The sequence below is a fragment of the Oncorhynchus clarkii genome, chromosome 7 (genome assembly GCF_045791955.1).
Source record: "Oncorhynchus clarkii lewisi isolate Uvic-CL-2024 chromosome 7, UVic_Ocla_1.0, whole genome shotgun sequence".
Classification (NCBI taxonomy): Eukaryota; Metazoa; Chordata; class Actinopteri; order Salmoniformes; family Salmonidae; genus Oncorhynchus; species Oncorhynchus clarkii.
Genome location: NC_092153.1, coordinates 22030489 through 22037084, shown reverse-complemented (window position 1 = coordinate 22037084; position 6596 = coordinate 22030489).

The following is a 6596-nucleotide window of genomic DNA, read 5'->3' as shown; positions in this document are numbered from 1 at the left end:
AAGGGGGTAGAATAAAAAAAGGCCTTATCTTATCCTCATGAATCTCATCTCACCTCACCGTCTGTACAGTGCGTCAAATATAATATTATCCGTTGTTTTTTTTAGACTTCTTAATTCACAAATACAGTTATAACATTTTAGCCAGATAAATGTTTATATATAATTTCAAATTAAGCATTGGCTTTGATTGTAAGGCTTTGACTAGTCGAAAATAGTTGAGGTTCACTTCTGTTATAGGGGAGGGTGGGATAAGTTGAGCCAAAAGGGGTAAATTGAGCTACTTGTTTCTAGGAAACCATACACAACGTTTATAATTTGACCAAATATTAAGGAAGAGGTCATCAATTTCATAGAGTTTGCGAAGGAAGAAACCTCAAGAAACCTCAAAATATTTTCTCCAAGTCAAATGAATGTATTGTGTTAGAGGTTTCATGATGCTTGTACTGTATCTAAACCCAATTAGATCATTTTAAAAGATTGTTCTATACATCAGTTGAGTTCTCTATAAGCTTCAATATGAGGTCCTAAACCTAGCATGAAAGTGCATCCTTGAAGCTGTGTGGGCTAATATGTTCAAATTGAGCCAATGGTTGAGCCAATGGCAAGTTGAGCAAAATTAAGTGTTTTCTTCCCAAGCGTAATGCAAGGCATTATCGCTGGGATGTAAGGTAATAACAGGGCCTGGCCTAGGTTAAAAGTGTTTTAAAAAAGTACAAAGTGTTTGTTAGGTATTAAGCCTGTGTTAATAAATGATTTAAATGCTTAAAAGTTTAAAAAGTGATTGTGTTGAATTGTTTTGGGGAAATAAAGATAGACATGGTTTTAAAAATGTAGTGGTAATATTTAATTCAGTAAAGAAATTTGTAGGCGGATTAATTTATCCTGTCCCTTCAATTTACCCCCGGGGTAAGTTGTGCCAAGAGACCACTTTCTATGTACAAGCTATGTTTTCAGAATTGTTGTGTTTACATGAATTCTGATTATTTCCAGTGATACAAACATTCTGAAATATATGTAGATATCTTTGTTAGAAAGAATACTATATTTCCCTTGGCGGTGTGATGCTGAGAAAAAAAGGTGCTCAACTTACTATCATCTAAGGAAGGATGAATGTACATAATATTGCCTAAGGCCCAAGGGGTTGTGGCAACTCCAAGATTTAGGCTTTTGCTCAGTGCAACAAAGTCTTGAGTGAAGCAAATGACCCGGACTGATAGACCCTGTCGATGCTTGCATTGGTGCCGAGATCACACAGGAGTCTATCAGTTTATCCCAGCTTTCCCAAACTAAGGGTCGCGACCTCATGTGGGGTTGCCTTATTTGAAAATGGGGTCGCGAGAGAAACTCTGAAATAAATGTTTTAAACATTGTGCATGGTTCATAGAACCGGGGTTACGTCAGTAACCTCTAGTAGCCGCTAGATGCAGTTGTAATAAACAGAGCCGGGTCTTTTTTACTTGATACAAATGTGTCTCTATCTTATGTGTCTTCTGTTTCCCTCTACAATGCCCACAAGCCGAGCAGGACTCATTAGAACAGAGTGGACAAGACCAGGCACTAAATCAGACTGGGGGGAAAATACATTATCAATTAAAGCAGGAAGCACCTGTGACTCGGTCTACAAAAAAAGTGGTCAGATGAGGCAGATGCTAAACTACAGGACTGTTTTGCTAGCACAGACTGGAATATGATCCGGGATTATTCCGATGGCACTGAGGACGTCATCCCCACAGTGACTGTACGTACATGCCCCAACCAGAAGCCATGGATTACAGGCAACATTTGCACTGAGCTAAAGGGTAGAGCTGCCGCTTTCAAGGAGCGGGACTCTAACCCGGAAACTTATAAGAAATCCCACTATGCCCTCTGACGAACCATCAAACAGGCAAAGCATCAATACAGGACTAAGATCGAATCGTACTACACCGGCTCCGATGCTCGTTGGATGTGGCAGGGCTTGCAAACTATTACAGACTACAAAGAGAAGCACAGCTGAGAGCTGTCCAGTGACACAAGCATACCAGACGAGCTAAATAACTTCTATGCTTGCTTTGAGGCAAGTAACACTGAAACATGCATGAGAGCATCAGCTGTTCCGGACGACTGTGTGATCACGCTCTCCGCAGCCAATGTGAGTAAGAACTTTTAGCAGGTCAACGTTCACAAGGCCGCTTGGGCCAGACGGATTACCAGGACGTGTACTCCGAGCATGCGCTGACCAACTGGCAAGTGTCTTCATTGACATTTTCAACCTCTCGCTGTCTGAGTCTGTAATACCAACATGTTTCAAGCAGACCACCATAGTCCCTGTGCCCAAGAACACTAAGGTAACCTGCCTAAATGACTACCAACCCGTAGCACTCATGTCTGTAGCCAGAAAATGCTTTGAAAGGCTGGTCATGGCTCACATCAACACCATTATCCCAGAAACCCTAGACCCACACCAATTTGCATACTGCCCCAACAGATCCACAGATGATGCTATCTCTATTGCACTCCACACTGCCCTTTCCCACCTGGACAAAAGGAACACCTATGTGAGAATGCAATTTATTGACTACAGCTCAGCGTTCAACACCAAAGTGCCCTCAAAGTTCATCACTAAGCTAAGGACCCTGGGACTAAACACCTCCCTCTGCAATTGGTTTCTGGACTTCCTGACGGGCCGCCCCCAGGTGGTAAGGGTAGGTAAGAACACATCCGCCACGCTGATCCTCAACACGGGGGCCCCTAAGGGGTGTGTGCTCAGTCCCCTCCTGTATTCCCTGTTCACTCATGACTGCACGGCCAGGCATGACTCCAACACCATCCTTAAGCTTGCTGATGACACAACAGTGTTAGGCCTGATCACCGACAACGATGAGACAGCCTATAGGGAGGAGGTCAGAAACCTGACCATGTGGTGCAAGGACAACAACCTCTCCCTCAACCTGATCAAGACTATGGAGATGATTGTGGACAACAGGAAAAGGAGGATCGAGCACGCCCCCATTCTCATCGACGGGGCTGTAGTGGAGCAGCTTCAAGTTCCTTGGTGTCCACATCACCAACAAACTAACATGGTCCAAGCACACCAAGACATTCGTGAAGCGAGCACGACAAAACCTATTCCCCCTCAGGAGACTGAAAACATTTGGCATGGGTCATCAGATCCTCAAAAGGTTTTACAGCTGCACCATCGAGAGCATCCTGACAGGTTGCATCACTGCCTGGTATGGCATCTGCTCGGCCTCCGACCGCAAAGCACTACAGAGGGTAGTGCTTACGGCCCAGTACATCACCGGGGGCCAAGCTTCCTGCCATCCAGGACCTCTATACCAGGCGGTGTCAGAGATTGTGAAATGACTCCAGCCACCCTAGGCAGATAACCCACTGTTCCCCGGGCGCCATGGATGTTGATTATGGCAGCCCCCTGCACCTCTCTGATTCAGAGGAATTGGGTTAAATGCAGAAGACACATTTCATTTGAATGCATTCAGTTGTACAGCTGACTAGGTATCCCCTTTTCCCAAATTGCATCCTATTCCCTACATAAAAACTCTGGTCAAAAGTAGTGCACTACATAGGGAATAGGGTGCCATTTTGGATGCAGTTAGTTCAGACTGCACTCTTAAAAATAAAGGTGCAACTTGGAACCAAATAAGGTTATTGAGAGCGATGCCATAAGGAAACCATTTTAGGGTCTCTGAAGAACCATAAATGAGATGGTTCTTTGAAAAGAAAATAGAAATGGCTCGTCCCTCCAGGACCGGAATTGAATAGCCCTACTGTATGGTTTTATGCCTGACCTGCATATTTCCCAGGGTGCCTTTCAAGTTATTTTTTTTAGCAAGTGACAGAGACATAGGGATTGCATTCTTTCACATTAAGTCCTGTGGCCTTCATAAAGTGAAATCCTAAGTGAATATCTTGTCATTAAAATTAAATACTTTAAAGATGCGCTATGCAGAAATGGCCATTTCCTGATTGCTAAAATTCGAATAGGTTGCCTAATTTCAGTTAATGTGACAAAACAAGCAAGTATATCGTAGAGAATCATTGTACCATCTAAATCGTTGTGAAATATATTTTCCACAACCAAAACTATTGTATTTTCAGCTGTTTAAAGCTGGTATACAAAACCAAAAGTAAAATACGCAAAAACGAAACATAAGTATGGGAAGCATAGAAATAGTGCACATAGAACAGATCAAACTGGAAGAACCATTTCAGTAACAGGTGTAATAAGTCCAAGTAACATAATATAATAGTTTAGTGTATGTTATTTATATTTGAGTAGCATTAGAATAACTAGTTAATCAATGTGCATGCAAGAACAATGATATTGAAACAAATAATTCTAAAACTCAACCAGCAATAGAGCATGCTGGGAAATACACTATATATACAAAAGTATGTGGACACCCCTTCAAATTAGTGAATTCGGCTATTTCAGCAACACCCGTTGCTGTCACGTGTATAAAATTGAGCACAAAGCCATGCGATCTCCATAGACAAACATTAGCAGTAGAACATCGTTACTGAAGAGCTCAGTGACTTTCAATTTGGCACCATCATAGGATGCCACCTTTCCAACAAGTCTGTTTGTCCAATTTCTGCACCACTAGAGCTACCCCAGTCAACTGTAAGTGCTGTTATTGTGACTTGGAAACATCTAGGAGCAACAACGGCTCAGCCACGAAGTGGTAGGCCACAGAAGCAACGTCAGCACAATAACTGTTTGTCGCAAGCTTTATGAAATGGGTTTCCATGGCCAAGCAGCCGTGCACAAGCCTAAGATCACCATGCGCAATGTAAGTGGTGTAAAGCTTGCCACCATTGGACTCTGTGGCAGTGGAAAAGCATTCTCTGGAGTGATGAATTACTTTTCACCATCTGGCCGACGGACAAATCTGGGTTTGGTGGATGCCAGTAGAACGCTACCTGCCCCAATGCATAGGGACAACTGTAAAGTTTGGTGGATGTGGAATAATGGTCTAGGCCCCTTAGTTGCAGTGAAATCTTAATGCTACAACATACAATGACATTCTCGGCGATTCTGTGCTTCCAACTTTGTGGCAACAGTTTGGGGAATGTTTCAGCATAACAATGCCTCCGTGCATAAAGCGAGGTCCATACAGAAATGGTTTGTCGAGATCGATGTGGAAGAACTTGATTAGCCTGCACAGAGCCCTGACCTCCACCCAGTCGAACACCTTTGGGATGAATTGGAATGCCAAGTGCAAGCCAGGCCTAATCGCCTAATGCTCTTGTGGCTGATTGGAGGCAAGCAGCAATGTTCCAACATCTAGTGGGGGGGGGGCAACTCCATATTAATGCCCATGATTTTGGAATGAGATGTTCGACGAGAAGGTGTCCATATACTTTTGGTCCTGTAATGCATAGTTTTGGTAAAAGTCGGGTTATTAACACCAACACTGGGGTCATTTTACACAACTGAATGTTAATTTAACTCTAATTTAAATGTATGCAGGCTTCCATTTATTTCAAGAAGCTTTTAGAATTCTGAAGAACAGTAGATCCACATCAAGAACCCCACACTTAAGTCAATGTTTCTTTATCCAGGCAAGAGTTATCCAAGGAACCTTAAAAGCTGAGGAAGAACCATTTAAGAACCTTGTTCTTAAACGGTTCAGACTGAGTTGGATTGTTAAATAATCGTTGTTATTTATTGTAGAATAGACTACTGAGGAAGTAGGCCTAAATTATTATCCAACAATATGAATAGGTTATATGCTGAGTGTCTGTTTCAAAAAGCTTTCTCTTTGAGTTCAATTCAGATATTTATAGAGATGGTTGGGATTTTGTTATAGAAATGTTTTTACATCTAATGTTGAATACACAGGACACCGTATAAGGTCAAATTAACTAAGATATAAAATCAGAGCTGTTTTAAAGGTTAGAATGTACAGGAAATTCCGCAGAATTTAATTATATTCATTGAATAAAATCAGTCCCAAAATCAGAATCAGAACCAGAATGATTCAATAGATTTTCAAGTGTTATTGATGCCTCATCATGTCTCTGAATTGTCAAAGGTGTTTTTGTTGGATGACCAGTAACCGGACATTTGCGAGGGGTATAAGGGTGACACGGATGTTTCAAAAACGTGTAGCCTGAACCTCCTTCCCGCCTTCTTTGTCACACTATAGCAGCTTTCCCACAAATATACGTTTTACTGAATTATAAAATATTATTATGACATTTGCCTAGAATGAATGCCAATAGAAATTAAGGGAAATGTATCCTGATTTGCAATAGCCTACCTCATGCTAACACGAATGTGGCGCAACACGTTGGAGATATAATTGAATAGGCTATTCAGCCTACACGACACACATAAAAAGGAACTGCACATATTTTACTCAACATGAGCAACATATACAAACGAATTCCATGATACCGTTGGTTAAATGATGCACCTTGAGCTCATGATCAGAGCGGTCAAGACGCGCCGGTGGACTTACCAAAGGGTCACCCTGGCGCGTCTCCGTATAAGCCAAAGTCAGGGTATCGTCTGCTTTTCTCACGACAAGCGTCAGATTCCGTGGTCGCAATCCACGTCTCGGCATATATACCATAGTATTACATAAAGA